The sequence below is a fragment of the Pleurodeles waltl genome, chromosome 3_1 (genome assembly GCF_031143425.1).
Source record: "Pleurodeles waltl isolate 20211129_DDA chromosome 3_1, aPleWal1.hap1.20221129, whole genome shotgun sequence".
Taxonomy (NCBI): Eukaryota; Metazoa; Chordata; class Amphibia; order Caudata; family Salamandridae; genus Pleurodeles; species Pleurodeles waltl.
Window position 1 is genome coordinate 576,443,174 of NC_090440.1, and position 21,348 is coordinate 576,464,521.

Below are 21,348 nucleotides of genomic sequence, written 5' to 3' on the forward strand. Positions count from 1 at the left end.
CTTCCCACTCGCACAGGATGGCTTTGCTCAGAGCAACTCCATCAGTGGCATGTTGCAGGTGTCTTAAAATTGGGGACTTTGTTTCTGAACAGTGAGCTACTAAATTTCCAAACCCTTGTGGCAGACTACCATCTCCACCTCGGTCAACTCCTTACTTACAACCACCTTAAATAATAATTAAATGCCCTATTTCATGTCTGCTACCTAGCACTAACCCTACAAGAGGTGTGCCAGAAGCTCTGTACTGTAGTAAATGGTGGCAAACTGATAGAATGGGTGTACAGACCTATCCTGCAACATGGAAACCACTCCAGGTCTTCTTGTCATACTACCTGGGTGATTGATGTAGCCAAACCTCTGCAAGATATGGACTAAAATACTGGACTTTCCCCACAAAGTATCCCACAGCTGTCACTTTAAGAAAATTCATAGTGCTTCCTTGTGAATGCATTCTGCCCGTTGCTTGCCATTGGTCTTGTGGTTTGTAACTCACAATTTGTTGCTTTCAATTTGCTGGCTTTATTTGTTTTAGGCTATGCAGCTTGAATTCGTCCCTTCCCTTGCCAAAACCTTATTTACAGTATCCTGCCGAGTGCTCCCTTTCTGTAAACAGGCCTGTAAATCTTGTTCTTATCTTATCATATTTGCTGTGCATTCAAAGAACAAAGTCAAATGTCAGGCTCTGTATTCGGTGGGAACTTTGTGTTTACTTTCCTTTCTCTGACTTCAAAGTGAGAGGATTTATGCAACAATCTTGCTGGATACTGGGGTTAGGAAAGAGTTTTTTCTATCACATGACAACATTTAAGTAGACTTCAAAATATATCAGAATTGCACCCTACTCTGTATCACTCCACTTTACGCCACTCCATGCCACTGCTCTCTATGCTACTTCACACTATGCCTCTCTACTCTACTCTGTCCTACTCTACTCTAAGCCAGCGCCCTTTGCGCCTCTGTACACCAGTGCGCTCTGCTCGTTTGCACGCCATAACACTCCAGTCTAGGCAACACCAATCTAATCCGTACAACTCCACTCTGCCACTCTGCAACGCTGCACTGTACGCCACTGCACTCTAAGCTAATACACTCTATGCTAATGCACTTTACTCTGTAACACTCAACTCTATGCCCCTGCACTCTACATCAATACACTGTACATCATTCTAATCTACTCTGCGCCTCTGCACTCTATGCCACGGCACCCTACACTACTTTACTCTATGCCATCACACTCTTTGCCACTTTATGCAACTCCACTCTAACCTGCACTTCTCCACTCTAAGCCACCTCACTCTACTGTGAAATAATCTACTTTATGCCACTGCACTCTGTGCCACTGCATTCTATGCCACTGCACTCTACCCTGCACCTCTCCACTCTATGCAAGTGCACTATACTCTGAAAAATCTATTCTACGCCACTGTACTCTATACCACTCTGACCACTGCACTCTAGTTCAATGCACTCTACACCACTGCAAGCTGACACTCTGCAACACTGCTCTGGCCGCCACTATACTCTACACCACTCTGCCCTGTACTACTGCATTTTACACCAATATACTCTATTCCACTGCATTCTATGCCACTCTACTCTGCCCAATGCCACTCTATGCAACTACACTCTACACCAGTGCACTCTAAACAACTGCACTGCCCTTTACTCTGCACCACTGTACTCTATGCCACTGTTCTCTGTACCACTCTACACCACTGCACTGACACTCTACTCTGCAACTCTGCATTCTACACCACTCTACTCTATGCCACTGCACTCTAGGCACTATACTCTACACCACTCTACAATACTCCACTCTGCACCACTCTACACCACTACACTCTATGCCACATGAGTCTACTCTGCACTCTATGACACTGCGCCACTCTGCATTACTGCACTCTCTGCTACTCTATTGTATGCCACTCTACTCCACTGCACTCTATGTAACTCTACCCCATGCCACTCTATGCCACTGCACTCTGCGCCAATGCACTCTAAACTGCACTGTACGCCACTGCCCTCTACTCTGTACCACTGTACTCTACACCACTGCTCTGTGCCACTCTACTCCACTCTACATCACTGCACTGACACTCTACTCTGCAGTGTTGTACTCTCCACCACCGTACTATACACCAATGTACTATGTACTACTGCATTCTATGCCACTGCACTCTATGCCACTCTACATCACTCCACTCTACAGCACTTTGCCCTACTCTGCACCACTCTACACTATACCACTGCACTCCCTGCAATGTGAGTCTACTCTGCAATCTATGCCACTGCACCACTCTACACTACTGCTCTCTCTGCTACTCTATTGTATGCCACTCTACTCCACTGCACTCTATACCACTCTACTCTGTCCCATGCCACTCCATGCCACTACACTCTAAACCACTGCACTCTATGCTAACGCACTCTAAACAACTACACTGTACCCCACAGCACTGTACTTTGCACCACTGGGCTCTACGCCACTGCTCCTATGCTACTCTACTCCACTCCACACCCCTATGCCACTAGCTTTAAGCCATGCTGAACAGCAGCTACTCTGGTGTATAACATGGCTAATGGCTAAAACACATTAGCAAAGCCAATAACTCTTTCGTAGATGAAACCTATTGGCTTTGCCAATGTTTGTTAGTACTAACAGGTACCGAGGTTCCTGAAAGAACTGTGAAAAATACAATTACATCATAATAAAGGCTGCCACAAAATGTGCAAATACATTTTGGTTAAATAAAAAAAAGTGTTTTCAAATACAGATTTGAATAATATACAGTTTATACCTAGTGATAAAAAAATGTATAACACTCCATTAAAACCGTACACTCCACAGCTCACCTTGGAACACCATTACAATACCTCTCTGAAAAAAATATCTTTGCCACCAGAAAACTTCAAGTGACTCCTTTTAGTAAAGTCAATGCAGGTTTTCAAGCCCCTTTGTATTTGCAGATTTACCAGTTGCCCACATTTGCATGTCTTTAGGGAAGGAGACCCCCTGGCAAGAAGGCCTTTTCTTATCTGTCTGTCCCTCCCTCCTTCAGAGCACAGGAGACCCCCTGCCTTCCAGCCTAGCTGGGGAAACTCCTCTGCCCGTAATTTCGCCCTGCCTCCGTTGCCCTTTGGGTGAAAGGCTAAAATTACGGACAAATGCTGTCCGTTAAAGCTTTCATCAAGGACAACGGACAGCAGGTCGAAATTACGGACAGTCCGTGAAATTTACGGACGGGTGGTCACCCTATGGCCAACTGAATTATAATATGATGCTATAATTGAAGGTAGTTGCCAGGTTGCTCACCTGAACCAAAGTTGTTTGTGTTGCAGTGCTCGCCTTCACTTCCTGCTAATGAAGCTGTGACGTCAGACAGATGGTCTCCCTGCACTGAGACAGTAGGGGCTTACAATGACCAGTCTGCTGGTTTCACTGCAATGCAAATCAGCTCCCCTTGCTCGCAAATCAATAATCTCCCAGGGTTGCATAGCGAAATGCAAGTCCAAGGGGAGACGTTTTTGATGGGCCTATGAACCTAACGCAGTAACTCATGGAAAGAAGCAAAAATGCAGAAGCGCTTCAAAACGAAGGCATTGCTGGTCCCAGTGAGCTGCAACCCCTCCACTGAGAAGGGAGTCAGAAGATAAAAATATAAGCCTCGTGCTCTCAGAGCAGATAAACAATAGAGTACAGAATGTTAACAGGAAGATACAAGCAATAAACAGCGCAGGAGCAATTCACTTCACACAACTGACTAGGCGACCGGAGGCTCATAGCAAGCTGAGTGGGTGGGGGGACAGGAATGAGAGTTGCAGCAAAAGCTAAATAAACAAGCATTTGCAATGCACTAGGGTCTAGCATTTCTCCAAATTACAGCTATTAACAGTTGTAAACTCCCAACTGGATTTTTCTTTCCACATTGAAAGAAAAAAACAGTGCGATCGCGCTGCTACAGTTCACTCGTATTGAAACCTATAGGCAAAAGTGCAATTATCTACGTAACCGGCAAAAGTGCAATTAACTATGTAACATCGTCGATGTTATGCAAACCGCTCGACTTCTGCCAAGCGAGATCGCACTGCGAACAAAAGATAAAAAGTAGTCCACAAACCGGATGGAAACACATATTTTCAGTACTTGGTCGCTGCACTCGAGGAGGGCTAACCACCGGAAAAGGCATGACGTATGCGTGCCTTCCACTAATGAAAGAAAGCAGATTTTAACAGGCAAGTCCATGAACCAATGAAAGACAGCTGATGTGATGTGAACGGGGTTCCAAGTCCTTTTCTGACTCCTAAAGCGTCTTGCAAGCGAAACGCATGCGCAATCGCATGTGACGCAAGCTCGACCCTAATAAAAAAGTAGTGCACTGAAAATAAACGTATGTCTGATAGTGAAAGGATCGCAGTCTCCAGGGCGGGAATCAAACAGCCAAAAAAAGGAACAAATGTTAACTTTTCACCAACAAAACCAAAGGAATTTAGAAAGGCAGATGAAACAACCAATGAAAAGCGCTGGTTGTCTTCAAAGCCCACAGTCTGAATACGCGTCTCAGAAGACAAAAATACTTTAATGCCCAGAGAATACCGGTAGATGGGAAGCGTTTCTCACACGTCCAATGTCTGCTTCTGAAAGAAGACCGAGGATCACTTGTAATTAGATTAACAAGCTGCAAAAATGATTGTAGTAAATGTAGTGTGAATACAGTTGATGATAATTAAGAACACTGTAATAATGTTTTCAGCATAACGGAAGGATGATATCAAACGAACGGCAGTCTTCTCTCTGAAAAATAGCTCCATGAAAGGCAATTTCATATACAAAAACAAGGTCAGCCAATGTTTATCATGCCTTCAATGGCTAAAATTACAACATTACCATAAGGGAGTGAAAAAGAATAATAGGAAAGGCTTGTCATGCCTTGATATGCAGGTTTTTTTTTTTTTTTTTAATTGGACATCTATTAAGAGCACAATGGGCATGTCACACTGGATGGGATGACACTGCTTGCTTGTGTTGGTCAGTAAGGCAGTAAATAACACACATTGACACTGCTTGGTTAAGATGTCACATATATGGTGTAGATAAGGGTGAACAGTGCTGTTTGTAGCACTGGTGGTGTTTATATGGTGTTGATTGGTAGTAATTTATTGTAAATTTGTATATAGGCACTGTGTTTGATGTTCTGAAGAGGCCAGAAGTTGAAAGGCCGAAACGCGTCAACCATTTTTTGGAGGAATGTTCTTGAAATTATGGAACAATGGAAATGAGATGGTATTGTGTATAAACATTGGGAGAAAACACCCTTAAAGAAAACAATACGAAATACCATTACCTCATGTTATAAGACTGTTTGCCAGAAGAAGGTTTAGCAACTTATCTAAAGAAAGACTTCAGTGCTAAAAATTATAAAAATTATTTTGAGTTTTATTTTTACTTTTAACTGTGTTGTTTTAGGACGTTGTTAGTTATCGGTTATTTGTCCATTTGTATAGTTCAGAAATGTAGTTATGTAGTCACGTGTATAGTGGTGTTCACTCTGAATTTCCACCCTTGGATAAGAGTCAAACAAGGAGACACAAAGACATTAAAAAATAATTGTCCTCAATGATTAATTGATGTTTTCATGTGGGATATATATTTACACATACATATTCATCCCCTCTGTATATTTATGATGGTGTGTTGAGATTTGGCCCAGATACAGTGGGGTTACAGGGCCTCCTCTTAAAGGTGTAGACCACAGTCTGAATACAGCATGTCTCCAAGACAGCGCATGCGCGCTGCCTAGGCTAGATCTAAAAAAAGGGACCACCTAGTCTAGCTCTTTTACAGTGTGGAGGAACATCAAATTCTCTTGGGAGGAGATGGTTGCTTTGCACAACAGCTCTCATCAATTTAAATGACACCTGTCACTTGATTATTTACTGTGTTGCACATTATTTTTGCAATAAACATGTTAGACCTTTTGGCTTTCCAAAGTGTTGTGTTTTATTTTAACAGATGTTTTTGTTGGTGGCAGACAGTCAACTCTGCAAGCAGTAGACAGGAAAGTGCAGGACTCGACTCCACACAACCACCACAGGTACCTCAGGGAAGGGAGAAGTTTCTCCTAAAGGTAGATCATGGCCCAGCACCAGGCCTGAAGAACAGTCTAAAAGCGTAAGTGCAATTGAAGCAAAATGTAGGTAAAGTTAGAGTTTATTTGTTTGCTTGCTTGGCATGGCCTCAAATATGTTGTGAAAAAAGATAGCACACAATTGTCCTTGGGGGAAGAAACAACAGTGAAAATATGGTAATCAGGCAGATATGATTTGCAGCAGTGCCAGGCCCTGAAGCAAATATTTGTGAGAAAGAGGCTTTCTGCTCTACTTGTGCTGACCCCTTCATGAGCCCCTCCGGGTGTTGATATCGAACTTAAGGAGATCTTGGAGTGTGAGTGCGTGATATCTTCTTCCCTCCCTATGACATAAAGTTTTACTATCTCGTTCCCCCCCCACTGAGGTGTGAGTGAGCAATAAGGAGGAGAGAGAGAGGCAGAAAAATCAAAATTTTGTGAGCCATCATTAAAAGGGACTCCTACTTGTTAGACCTGGAATCCTTGGTGTTGTTTCCTCCTAACGTTTTGCCTTCAGACCTCCTGTTCTTGCTGACTTCTTTTTACTGGCCTTAGGGTTTTGCACATTTTACCACTGCTAACCAGTGCTAAAGTGCTTGTGTTCTTTCCCTACAACACGGTAGCTTTGGCATATACCCAATTGGCATAATTAATTTACTTATACACTCTGAGTAAAGTGCACTACCTGTGCCCGGGGCCTGCAAATTAAATGCTACTAGTGGGCCTGCAGCACTGATGTGCCACTCACATAACTAGCCCTTTAAGCATGTCTCCGGCCTGCCATTGCAGAACCTGTGGGGCATATTTATACTCTGTTTGCGCCGAATGTGCGTCAAAAAATTTGACCAACAATCAGCGCAAACCGTGCATCATATTTAAACTTTGACGCCCGAGCCCGCGAACGCCAAAATTCCGCTGTGTGCGTCATTTTCTGGATGCAGGAAACCGCCTTGCGTTAATGAAATGCAAGGTAGGCGTTCCCGTCCAAAAAATGACTTAAACACCCGTGCGCCTTATTTATGCTACCGCGCAAAAATCCTGCACGGCCAGGAGGCAGAGTCGGAAAATGACACACAGCCCGATTTGCGTCAAAAAATAACACCTGGGTCAGGGCAGGCATTAAAATGGGGCAAACACACCTGTACTTAATAAAAACACACAGGACCAACAACAGCAGCTTCCACAACACCAGCAGGGACCCCAAAGGCAACGCAGAAGGCAGGAGAGGATATTCCGCACCAGGAAAACCATTCTGGGACTCCACCAACAAGACATCATTCAGAGGTACAGGCTCAACTGGCAAGCCATTCAGCAGCTGCTGTGCAACATTGAGCCACAGTTGGCACCCAGCTTGCAGACACCCCGCACCATTCCACCAGAAACCAAGCTGCTAGCTTTACTTCACATGTTGGCAAGTGGCTCCTTTCAAACCACTGGTACCCTGGTTGCCGGGATCTCACAGCCATCATTCTCCGCCTTCCTTCCCAAGGTACTGGATGCTATCATCTCCCTCACAGCCCGCCACATCAGCTTCCCCTACACACAGCAGAAGCAGCAGGAGACAAAACAGGGGTTTTACCAAATTAATGGCTTCCCACACATGCGTGGTGCTATTGACTGCACACATGTACGCCTTGTGCCACCTGCTGCAACCAAACATCTATTACGCGACAGGAAGCACATACACTCCATCAATGTGCAGACCATTGTCGATCACCGGGGACTGATCACCAACATTGTGGCAAAGTATCCTGGAAGTGTATATGATTCATTCATCTTCCGGCACTGCACCATCAATCAACACTTCCAGGATGGACGATATGGAAATGGCCTACTTATTGGTAAGTATAGAATGCCAGTTATGTACACACAGCACAGCAACCCTCTAGGACACACAACACATACACCACAACATCGTCACGTGGCCAGGAAGACAATGAGGTTGTGACACCACTAGGCATGTTTGATATCCTCACCCAATGGGATACACACCTATGGACAAATGACAGTACGAAATAACAACAGATGCCACTCCACAGACACAAGGGGACAATTTAAAACAACACAATGACAATGACATGGCCTCAACTGGCAGTACAATTTGGAAGATTAATCTTTCAATATCACATCAATAACACTCAATCAAACACCCTTCCAACCAATACGTACTGTGTAAGGTGTGTGTAATGTGTTTCGCTGCAGGTCAAACACCATGACACACATAGCATGATGATGACTACAATGAAGGTGACATGCAATCATTGAGGCTGTACCAATATCTCACATCACTCCTGCTCTCACATTGTTCACTACCAATAAGCACGTGGACTGTGCAAAGAACACACATGATGGGACAATATTGAAAGTGCACATTCCTACACATACGCATTGTGACAAATTCACACACACACAACTGATGTACAGGCATACGGACCTTCTGACACTCAAAATGACAACCTCACAACCAAGTTAGCCATCTGAACTAGAACATGTTCAGTAGTACAGGTACACGTTACAACCTGAGTCGACTTGGCAAGGGCAGAGAAATAGATCTGCAGTGAACTTGTCACACATTTGAAATTAGTGCATAGTCAATTGTCAACACGTCAGTGGTGACAACGTACGGAGATGTGTTGTACATTGTCACCTAGCCAAATCTAAGGGTCTCACTGCTGTTTAAATAATTCTATTGCATATGTGAATTTGGATGGGATGTCCAGGGTATATAGATGCAACCGTGTTACCACCACTGTGGAACTGAATCTGTGTATGGAAGTATCATCTCACCCCCAGTTAATACACAGGGACACTTCTTTCACATGACACAATGCAAGAGAGTACACACTGTACTGCAACTCTACAAAAATACTGCTGACATCCGGTCAATCAGCCAAACACCTGTTCAGATAAGGAAACAACCAAATACTGATGGTACATCCTAGAAGCCAAGGATTCCACACAATAACACAAACACTGATGAGTCACAGACAACACAAGAGAACAACTGCCATGCAAAGTCATAATTATGGTGCAAGCTACATCAACATGTTCTCACTCATTTTCTCTTTCAGCTGATCAGGGGTATGGGATACAGCCATGGATCATGACCCCATCTGCAAACCCAAGCACTGCAGCAGAGCGTGCCTATAATGAGGCACATAGGGGGACACGCACCATGGTCGAGAGGACCTTTGGCATCCTTAAGTCAAGATTCAGGTGCCTCGACATCACCGGAGGCAGCCTCACCAAAAATACTGTGCAAAATAATTTTGACCTGTGCCATCCTGCACAACATATGTGAAAGAAGGAACATTCCCCTATATGAACCCGACCCACAAGAGAAAGAGGAGGATGCTGTCCGTCAACATGAGGGGGGCCATCCAAACACAGCTGCAGGATTGCGTTGGAGACAACATGTTGTCCAAAATTTCTTTTAACTCTACTCATCCATCACCACTGTCTTACCACATGTCAATAAACACCTATACTAATCACTATATCATGGTCTGGATAATCATTTTTGCATAACATTATCCCTAACTATCAGAATCAGAGTGTAGCCTCATGGAACATTGCAGAAATACATATTAGGACACAGAAAAATCCATATCAAATTTGATGTGTATAAATGTACAGCCAAATTCACACACACTGTAAATGACATATATCCTGTACATTTCACATTTGAAGGGCAATAGCAGAGGACCACAGCTATTTCACACATACATGTTGGCAACATGGTTCATCACAGCATATGGCACACAACTAAGACACCATCAATCAATAGGGGAAAAAAATGCCTCATACATGAGGCAGTGGATGTGGTATTGCATTGGTGACAAGAAGGTATGACCAGACCCTTGACAGCAGTAAGTGTTACATCACCTATTTTTGCAAGGACTATGTGTGACAAGATTTCCATATAAGCAGCAAATGGATAGCACAAGTGCCCCAGGTATGACTAGCATTGCTCACAAGACATCCCCTGCACATGCCAGCCCATGTCCTAAGTCCTGCCACACCCATGTTCCCTGTCTCACCCCACCCTTCTTCAGAGGTCCCTGGAACGGGAATATGTGTACCCAGATAATCCCTCCTCTACACACACCCAGAATCACAATGTGAATCCAGTGTGCTTCCCTCTTTAGTATGGTATGCCATAGTCACTGTACTTCTGTCTGCATGGACGGCTGGTTAAATAATGCACTGCCTTGTAGTCTGTAGGACCTGTAATCACCTGTACATTGCTTCCCATGTGAAAGGTACTGTTGGACCTTTGAACTTGATTCTCACCTACAGGAATTGTGAGAGACTGAAGCTGCACACACCTGTGATCACCTCCATGGAGACCAGCCATATGAACATGCACTGCCCTTGCAGCTGCCTGTAACAGCATAGAAGCTGCCATTTTATCTATAACACTGTTGTGCATTGCCGTATAAATCAACTGTGTAACACAGCCCTTGGGTTATTGTGTTACGTTCAAACACACAGGAAAAACACAGTTTTCATTTTCCACAGTGTTGTTCCACGTTTGGCCAGTCTCAGTCTGACCACTGTGTATTTGCCTTGTTAAATTTTTGGATCCTGATTGACCCTGCATTCTGTTAGCCTGACTGGTTCCTGTCTTTGCGTATGGGTTCACTGTGGCTACATTTGTAACATAGTTACTTTCCCAGCCCTCACTTTCCCCCTGGGGTATTGTGTCAGGTGGGTCTACAATGCATACTCAAATACACTGTATAGCATAATCAGTTTACTTATCGTACCATGGGGTGGAACTTGTCTCCAAATACCCGAATCATGGCCTACCCCTTGTCCGGGTTTCATGTGTGCAAGAGTGACAAATAGTGACAGTGTACCATGGCTGTATGCATGGATTGAGTATGGTGCCTCCAGCACAACAAACAACGTCAGATAATATGCATGAAATGCCAACACATGTTAGGACCCTGACAGTCCACATGCTGATTCACATTGCCCCCCACATATTTATGGGGCTTGCGTGGTGAATAGCTGTGAGATTAATCAGCACAGAGGTACTGATGTTCCCGGATGGAAAGGGAATTTTAGAGGCCAACCTGTGTACAAATGTTGTGAGGACACCTGCCGGTTTAAGAATCCTGATACATAAACTTTGTCAGCACACCAAGGTTGCCCTGTTGTCAGTCTCATAACACATCTGCAGTGCCATAGCTGGACTATCCCCATGGGTGTTCTCAATTCCTCATTGGCTTTCCTTCAATTAATCTGTGAAGGATACTTTGTAGATGCAGGAAATGGCTCCACAAACTCATGACTAGACCTGCACGTAACTGTGACAACATGGACCCCAATAATAATAGGGGCTACACATTAACCCACACACTTGAACCAGACACCTTTGTGCATTTTACCACTGGAAATATGTGAACACGTGCTGCTTGGTCTGCTGTTCCTCCACTGCCACAGGAGAGACATGGCTTATTTATATAACTCCAACTGTGGCGTGACATGACATTTGTGTATTATATTTGTGACTCAGTGTCACAAACACGGTACCCAAATAGCATTATCCCATGCCTAACTCATGGTGAGTAAACAAACAAGTGCCTAGGAAGTAGTATCCAACATTCCAGGACATGTGATGGCTTAGTTTTGGAACATTGCCATGATCAACCGTCTGCTATCTATTCTGTGCATGCTTTGTCTTTGGTGGTGCTTATGTTCCAAAAAATCTTGGAAGTGCACACAGCAGTTGTTGCTACGTGTATGACTAACGCATATCCTCTCTCTTTTCCACACTGTTTAGCATCTGAGGGTTGGACACATTGACTCCACATGCATACAAGCAGATTTGCAAAAATGCGTTTTGTGATGTTCACACAATGGGACAACAGCAATAGTAGTAGACAAATCACACACATTGACCATAGGCATTGAGTTACTGCATTGAGTTGCGTTGCCTTGCTATCCTCTCTTGAGGGCAAAACATGCCCAAACTGGGTAATACCTAATTGTATTCCACACTTTTGGCCATCTATTGCGTCAGTGAAGAGTGCAAATCCGGTACAACAAGTAGAGGATCATGGTCCGCAGTAGTATGATCAGTCACATGTGCCCATACACCGGAATGCACAATGTTGGTGCAATCAGCCTATCTCTGTATTGTCACAACTGTCATGTACTATTACAAATGAGAAATTACCCAAACCCAGTTAAAGACCGAAATTTTGACGCATACTTGTCAAAAAAGATGCACATGCGTCAAAAAATTACGCACATGCATCAAAATATGACGCACATTGCCCGGAAACATCCATTGGCCCTGAGCGGTAATTCCCACACTGTACCCACTGAAATTGGTTAAGTATGAAACATATTTCAAAATATGGATGGGGGGTTATTTCTAAGCATGTGCGTAAAATGACGCACAGACTGTAAGCGTCATAATATTTTGATGCATAACAATAAAAACGCACAGCATTTGAGGCAGGAAGTGATGTGTTAGGCTATCCTGTTTACAGAATTGGTACAGTAGGTGTACTTTCACTTTCACTTTGCAGTCTGTGATATTTCCTGACTGTGTGGCTGTGTTTTGACTTGTCTCTCTGAGCATTTTGTGAATTTGTCTCCAGTGTGGTCTTTAAATTGTCTTTTGTATTTCATAACTGTCTGTGGTATCCTGTGTTAGTGTTTGTTTGGTCATTTCTGGTGTCAACATTTGTCTTTGTAGTGTTGGGAGTCTGTTGTTGGTAGTGTTAGTTTGGGGATAGTTGGGCTGTGTTCTGTTAGTTATTTTGCATTTTCCTGTCCTACTTTCCCTCTATTCTGCTCTGTACCGCTTTATTCCCTTTTTTTGGTGCAAGCATGTTGGGTAGGAGTCGTCTTAGCAGGGTGGGAGAGGAGGAGCTAGGTGGCTTTATTTTGCTGGTGTGCCACTTCCTGCCGTTAATGATTGAAGCAGGTGGTCGTGTGATACAGGGCTTTCACACAGAGGCAAGGAGGCTCCGATGGGCAAACGTGTTGTAACATCTACAGCGAATCTACAACACACCGCGCAATGACCACCAGCTGAAACACCGTTGGGCTTACCTGGTTGCCTGGGAGCAAGACCTGCTGGACCACCTGGGGATTGTGATTGGTGGCCCTGTTGGTGAGTACAAATCAGAGTAATGTGCACATTTAAATGCTCTGTAGTGACAGTAGCTGATTTGTTCATATGCTGCATGCAATGTTGAATGTGGAATGCAAGTTAAACATACAGGCCCATATTTCTACTTTATTAGCACCACATTTGCGTCATTTTTTTAAGCAAGAGGGGCGCAAACTTCCAAAATACAATTGTATTTTGTAAGTTAGCGCCGCTTTTGTGTCAAAAAGCAGCACAAATGCGGCGCAAAAATTGTATGAATATTGGCCACAGTTGCCTGTGAGATATACAATAATCGCTACACATTACCGTCATTTGTTGATGCAACAGCTAGACTAACTTTCAAAACACAACGTGAGCCTGTAAATTAGTGCTGCCTTCACGTCAATTGATGATGCTAATGTGGCTCTAACATATGCTTCATGCATGGTCTGTGAGTGTATCAGGAAACACATGTTTTCAATCCAGATTTTTACAGGAAATATGGTGTTCCTCAGTGTTTTGTGATACATGTCTGAACTGGATTCTGACACATACGTAACAAGTTATAGCTGACCTCAGGTAACATCTTAGACTGATATTTGGAGTTTGTATTGCTACGTTTAAATTAGGGATGGATGCCAAAAGGTATGCACACGGGTTCATCTCTCTATGGTTGGTGCAACTTATCATAGCTGTGGGACATTAAATGAAGAAAATGATACAAATTGAGGGCTAACAACTGTCCCTGGCACTCTGTACATTGTACCTATTTGTCTTAAATTAGTCTTAGTCACTATGGCTGGGTGACTGGTACTGCAGTCCTTCCGGAAAGTGGCTTGGCATGTCTCTCATGGATACACATGATGAGAAGAGTACACTCCAGGAGTTAGTCTGCTAACTAATGAAGGAGCATGTTTCCCACCACATGATAGTTGGGGCCACTGCATGTGTGTAGATATTTGTGTGTCACTCACTGGAGTCCCCGGGTCTGTACATGGTTACAGTGGTATGTAGGATGCAGTATCATCATGTCTGAGAGGCTTGACTTTCCGAGTTAATATTACACATAGTATTTGCATTCGGAAGTGTTGTACAGTGCATTGACATTGAGCACATTTTTCCCTTCCATGCCTGACAGGTGGACCTGCCTCCTACACTATCGGAGAGGTGGCTCGATTTGCGGACCCAGACATCTCCAGTAAGTGATGATATTTCTGTTCTGTGTTGTGTTTGCTGATGATGTGTGATTGACTCTTGTGTGTTGGACACATAGCAAGGTGTGATGCGATGGTCAATGATCGGATATGTTCCTTGAGTGGAGTATCATTTTTCCCCCATCTTTGAGTTGGCCAATCATTAGCGTATTGTCATAATTTGGGATTGTAGGTCAGTCCTGTAGGCATGGCAATGTGAATAGGGATGAGTTATGTGGATAAAACGTAAATTCCGAAAATGTAGCAGAGGACCATATTAGTGATTTAGTCAGCAAGTCAGACCCTGATTCTCCCAGAATAGGGATGCCAAAGTCTTACCCTCAGACTTCAGCTTCCCTATTCACTAATGCACATGTTTGACTGTATGTTTAACTTCCTAGCAGCATGTAGCTCCACATGTTGTGCTACGAGTATAAGGCACTTCAGTACAATGGCCTAGGTGTGCATGCAGCTCATGGCCAGATGTGTGCTTGCATCTATCTGCTTGTTGTAAGTCATAGGATACTGGTGGGAAATGATGTTGACAATGGCCTGCATTTCCAAACATAAGGGTGGACGGGATTGTCCAAGGTTTGGGTGTATCCTAGTTGGACTTCTTCCTCACCTGTGGTGTGCTGACCAAACCCATGTACAGCTGTCCAAAGCTTACTGGGTGTCCTTGTTGTTTGAAAGTATTTGTTGCTTGTCCACCCTCCCCCCCTCAGGCACAGGCGTAGGGTTGTAAATAGTGTACCTAGGACTGATGATCCAAGTTTAGTACACAGAGATGTAAATCTGTAAGTCACTTGTCCAAACCTAGGATACCCACTCATGATTAGCAACTGCATTCTATCCTGACAATTCCATTTACAACTCGCAGATCTTGTGGCCCTAGATTGTCATCAAGAACATAGTAATTCGTTGGCCTGTCATTGATGGAGGACTTGCAGCATTATTTTTACCTGACAAATGGCTGAACAATGATGCCAAAGTCATTCAAGTTGTTACCCATCTTTTAGAGTTTTGCTGTGCTGTTTGATGTTAGGACATGTGTAGGCTGGCTTGGCATGTACTGCCTCAGGGACAATCAGTGATCTGTATGATGATATGGCCTGTTTCTGGTACATTAGATGTATTGTCTGATTTACTTCTGGAGCCATATCACACAATGAAGTACCTAATGTTTGGTTTTCTATTTGTTTTAACAGCTGCCAATATGAATCCCATCCAGATTCGGGAGTTTCAGCGCAGGGCGATGCGTTACCGCCACATTCTGGATGTGGAGTCGGGGTTCCGCAACATGGCAAGGTGTTATCGCCATGAAAGCGCCTCCGGAGTGTGGAGGGCATTTGCCCAAGGGGGCCCTTCCGTGTCCACCACAGCCACCACCACCAGCACCACCACTATCACCCAGGTGGCACCAACATTAGCAGGCACCTTTGCTGGAAGGTCAACATCCACAGCTCCAGGACCTGTCACAGCACCACCTGCACCTCCTCCTACAGACATGGCACCTACAAGGGCCCATACTTCCTCAACTGGCACCCAGACCACCCCTGCTGCAGTCATAGACCCTGCAGCTTTTCTACAGATGTAACGGAACTTGGATCGTGTCTTGCGGAAAATTACCAGGCTGCAGCAGGAGGTGGCCCAAGTAAATCGGAGGGTGCGTGCCATCAAAAAGACCCTGCGGAGGGCCAACTTGTAGACATTATACTCAGCCATGATTCCCTCCCCTCCCTCCTCTTTCCTGATTCTTTTAATTAGTGGGTTTAGGGGGCTTAGTGTTAGGTTAGTATAAACTGTTAGTTTAGTTAGTAGTAGTGGTTGGGGGGGGTTGGGGTATGATACTTTTTATAACTGTTTTGTATTATGCGTGTGGGTGGGTGGTTGGGGGACGATGTTGGGGTTTTTGTGTTTTAAAAAAATATATATATATTTGTTTAGTATAAGATAGTATGTGTTTAGGTTAGTATATGTTGTCCTCCATCTTATCTTAATCCCGTCTTATAAGTGGGGTGGGGGGTTGATGTTTAGATCGTTTCGTTAAATGTGATAAGTAAGTTTAGCTTAGGTTAGTTAGGGCCAGTTGTGGGTAATGTGTAGTTAGAATAGTTTAGGTTAGGTAAGGTGTTTCCCCTGGTTTTAGCTTCTGTTTTTACTGTTTAATAAATATCTAGGTAACCCTTTACAGTATGTGTGAAATGCTTGTAGATCAGGGCCTTGGCATGAGTGAACAGTGTCTCTTTTGTATTAGCTTTTGTGTCCCATGCTGCAACCAAATCCCAACTGAGCTGTTACATCGGCAGCTACACCAAAGCTACTTAGCTATGATTCGGCCATCCATTGCACCCACCACTCACGGTTAGTATGGATCCCAAAGTGTGGTTAATTTGTGTTGTATGTTTTCAATGTCACATACTTTGCTACCTACCAGATTTGGTATTGAGGACACTGTGTTAAGTCTGTCTGCAGCCTGATATCCAAGCGAATCCTTATAAGGTGTGTGGTAGTATGCTCTCATGTAGTATGGTATACATAACTCACACCTATCATTTGTTACAATGTTCAGCCCGGTGATGGAAACTCACACACATCCATTCACGGTGTATGGTGTGTGTTAGGTAAAAATTGGGGCAAATGTCACATACGTAAGTTTTGGCTTGAAGAAAAAATTGAAGGCACTATTTTCTGGCTTAGACATCCCTTGAAGAAGTGTTATTCTGTCCAACACAGCATTATGGTGTATAGTTTCTATTTTCCTCAGAAATAACCCCCAGGAAGGGCAGATGGTGGTACAATCCAGACCACTGTGCATAGCTATCAGCCAAAATTTGTTCAGGTCAGGTGTATTGACAATCAATAATCATTGACCTGAGGTAAACATCACTGATGGCCATCACGGTTGATGTGTCACATTACACAGAGACAAAGTTGTTGTGAAAGTGCTATTTATTTGGAAGTGCTGTAGTGCTATATGTACATTGTCCATGATTGTGAGTTCATTAGTTTGACATCTTCCATTGTGATCCTACACAAGTGCAAAAGGACATGTCATTGGACATGCTGGGGTGAAGTGTCAGACAGTGCAGAGGGACAGGATTTGCCAAGGAGGTAGTGAGAGACAATCACAGGGCAGGGTGACAAGATAAACAGTGGGCTGAAGAACAGTGCTTGAGTACAGTTGTTGCAAGACTGGCATGTTACAAAGCACAGGACCTTGGTAATAGGCGGCCATGTGGCAGGGACTAGTGCTACTGGGTACTCTCAAGGGTGAAGGTGATCTGTTCCACGTCTTCATCTTCTGATGTGTGTGTTGTCTCCTCTGCCCTTGGTGCTGGTGGTTGTGAAAGGGCAACACACACCTCAGTGTTTGAAGACGTGGAGTCAGACATCCCGGTAGCTGCCAACTGTGGGGCTATTAAGGGCAGTACTGCAGCGAGGAGGAGCTGCTGGTTCTTAAGATTAGCAGCCACATCACTGTGGTAGGCAGCCAGGTCGGCCTTGAGGGGGTCAATATTGCATTCGTGCAAGCATTGACAGGATTGTTGTTGTAGGTGTTGGGTCAACTCTCTTACAGCTGTGCTGATTTCATTCAACCTTTTTTCAAGTTCCTGCAAGATTGTTGTTGGCCCTTGCATAGCTGCTGCCTGTTCTTCAGTTGACATCATGCACAAACGCACCCCCTCTAGGCTGGCTGCCATAGTTTGCATCCCCACCCGCTCCCGCTGTACTCCAACTACAGTTCTCTCAAAGCTGGTGCCAGGGTCGTCAGAGTCCTCAGCTGTGTTGGAGCTGACAGGTCGTACAATTGGGGTGGTGGGTGGCTCCTCTGTGATGGCTGCTAGTTCTGTGCTCCTCCTTGTGACTGAAGGTGGGGTCCTGGACAGGCATATCCGCAGGAGAGCCATCTTCCTCTGCAATGAGATATGGTACAATTAGTGTGTCTGTGTTGTGGCATTTGTAATGTGACAGGCCTGCCTTCCTCTAAGTGTTGGTTCAGGCCAAATTGTGAATTGCCACCTACTTGTCCTACTCAACCCTCCATCTACTTCCATTCTCATAGTGAGGCCTTTCACTGGCTGTGGGTGTTCTGATGGCAATAGCACCACACTTAACAATCTGGAACTGCCCCAGTCTCTGATCTTTCACATCCACCTATATGTTGTTGAGATCTAGCATATACTATGTATAGCATTGGTATGGCACGATATGGATGTCAGCATTGGTAATGTGTACTGCTGATGTTGGGGAATGTGTGCTACATTGGATTGCACTGATTGTCCTAGCAGTGTTCCATTTCCTCCTCTGACTGTGCGGGTGTATTTCTGTAACCAGTTACATGTGTCCCCCTCAATGCTGTTGTCTGAGCTGTATGACATTTGGGATGTTGCATTGTGACCCAGGCACAGGGTGGACCCTGACATATGCAGCATGGGTATGACATTAGTGCTGTGTACCTCCCAATATTTATGACAATGACTGATGTTTGTAGCAACTATGGACAATCACATTTGACAGGATTGGAACACTTGTATTGATTTCAGGGGATTGACAACGTTGTCATCCTGAATCCTCTAATTTGGGTGTGTTTGATCCATGGGGACGTTACTGCCATTAGCTACTTGACCTGCACACACAGCAGAGGTGGTAGTGGCAACTGTTGTCAATGTTAAATTCCACTTGCAGATATGGCAAGAGGTTGTTAACTGGGCCCTAGTTAATGTAGGGAGTATAATGGCTGACGTGTGACGGGCTGCCAGTTTAACGTTGTACCCTACCCCCCTGGCCTGGCCTTACCTTTCCAACATCCTTGGCATGGCAGCATACCCCCATGCAAAGGTTGTTGGTGAAGTGTAGTATTGTGCCCCAGGTTTCCTCTATACAGCCCATGCCCCTGTGCCATGCCCCTTTGCCCATGCCACTCCCTGAATATCATGACTTACATGCATTGTGTAGTAGGTATGTCCACCCCCCGGTAACAGCTAACATTTGTGCATTTTTATTCCCCATGCGACTTACCCTGCTTGTGTGTTGTCTACTGTTAGCCTGTGCTGTCCTGTCATTGGATCCCTGTGATGATCTCCTCAAGGACGACGGCTGCGACCATCTCCTTCATGTGGTCCAGGGCCTCCTGCGGTGCTGGACTCCCACCTCCAGTCTGCAGTGCTGCCTTCCTGTTCCTGGCCATCTTTTCCTTGGTCCTGCGCTTGCAGTCATGCCAGCGTTCCTTGCACTCAATGACTGTTCTCCGTACTTCTGCCACACTGTTGATCTTGTCAACAATTTGTTGCCTTATTTCCTCTCTCCTACTAATTGGCAACTTTGAGGTGACAAACAGTTGGTGCTGGTGTTCCGTCACCTCTTTCACCAGAATTTCCTGCTCCTCTGCACTGAAGCGACACTTTCTTTTCTTAGACGTAATTGAGGAGATGGAGAAAAAACCTTGTGTATAAAGATATTTTCAAAAGTTTGTTGTTATTTTATAAAATCCGGTGTAAAGTAAAGCAGTAATTTGTTTTTGTATTAGACATAATTGTATTTGTTGTTTCTTGGAGTTGGTTAAGTAAATATGAATGAAGTTAGGATGTAATTAAATTACATGTCCAATGATCGATTGATGGTTTCATTGTTTTGGAATAAGCTTTAGATTTGTTCCTACTATATGACCATGTCTCATTTTCATTACAGGGACCCCGTTAGGGCCGCTGAACAAAGTACCTCAAATCTTGGTTGCAGAGCGTTCCATGGATCTGAGGCGAAGATTTTTGATTGATGGTTTCATTGTTTCTGAATAAGCTTTAGATTTTTTCCTACTATATGACCATGTCTCATTTTCATTGTGGATTCTTTACCCAGGTTTAGCAGGGTTATTTGAGTAAAAACAAACTTTTAGGCTAACGGGGTCCTTGTAGCAGCCCCGTATTCCATCTGAAATTTTGAACTTGTCTTGGTCTGGCATGACCATATATCCCCAGTTCATACTTTTTGTCTGAGCGCTATTCTACAATTTACAATTTAAAAATTCATAACTCAAGCTGTGAGCACAGCGTACATAGGAGCCCAGGCAAAGCTGTACTATGGTTGAACACTGACTGCAGACAAACTCAAGTCCCTCTTTCAGTTTGCCCAGGCTACTGGGTCGTGGTCTTGACTTGTCTATAAATATATTATGCATTGCACTGTCCCCTACCCCCTACAGTCTCTTGTTGCTGACAACAGCTTTGTTGCTGCCCAACAGAGGGTACACCAATTCTACTGTAGTGCTTCAGTACATGTGCATAACATACAAACAGTTTATGATGAGAAAGAGGTAGGATTTTTCATATTTTGGAGACACTAACTAGTGTAATGATGAGGTTCATACATTTTTCTATTTTTCACCAAGACGTTTAATAGGCTTTATACACAGCAAAGGTGCACATTTTCCTAACAATTCTGTAAAATTGTTGTAAATTATATTACGTTTTGACTTCAAATGCTTTGAAATGCACTATTTGTCACACATTTCTTCCAAACATCCTTGGTGGAGAAGAGAACTGTATTCATAAATTAGATAAGAAAATGTGTTAACATCTCACAATTATAGCCTAATTAAATAAAAAATATTAAGGAGATGGTATTCCCTTTTCTCAAACCTTCCTCATTTTTAGGTCCCGCCTACACAGCACATGCACTGTTCTGTGAGATGTATTGTTTTCAATTCATTGGGCTTGCAACCTGCCCAGAGCATACCGTTATTTGTTTTTATTTTCACTCTCATTTGCAATCTGTCAAATACTTAGCTCCTGTAGGCTTCCCTTCCTTTCTTGTGTTAGTTCCTCCCTGGAGCATGGACCACGTATATGTGTTTTTCCTTGTGTTTTTTGCAACGTCCTGTTTTTCATTTTATAAGCATTTCAGTATTATTCCAGGA

At 44.0% G+C, this 21,348-nt stretch overlaps 1 protein-coding gene across 2 annotated transcripts in view; it reads right to left on the reverse strand.

Moving 5' to 3' along the window:
- SLC22A18 (solute carrier family 22 member 18) overlaps nt 1-21,348 on the reverse strand; it is a 757,096-nt gene that overhangs the window by 21,421 nt on the left and 714,327 nt on the right. The window lies entirely within an intron of this gene.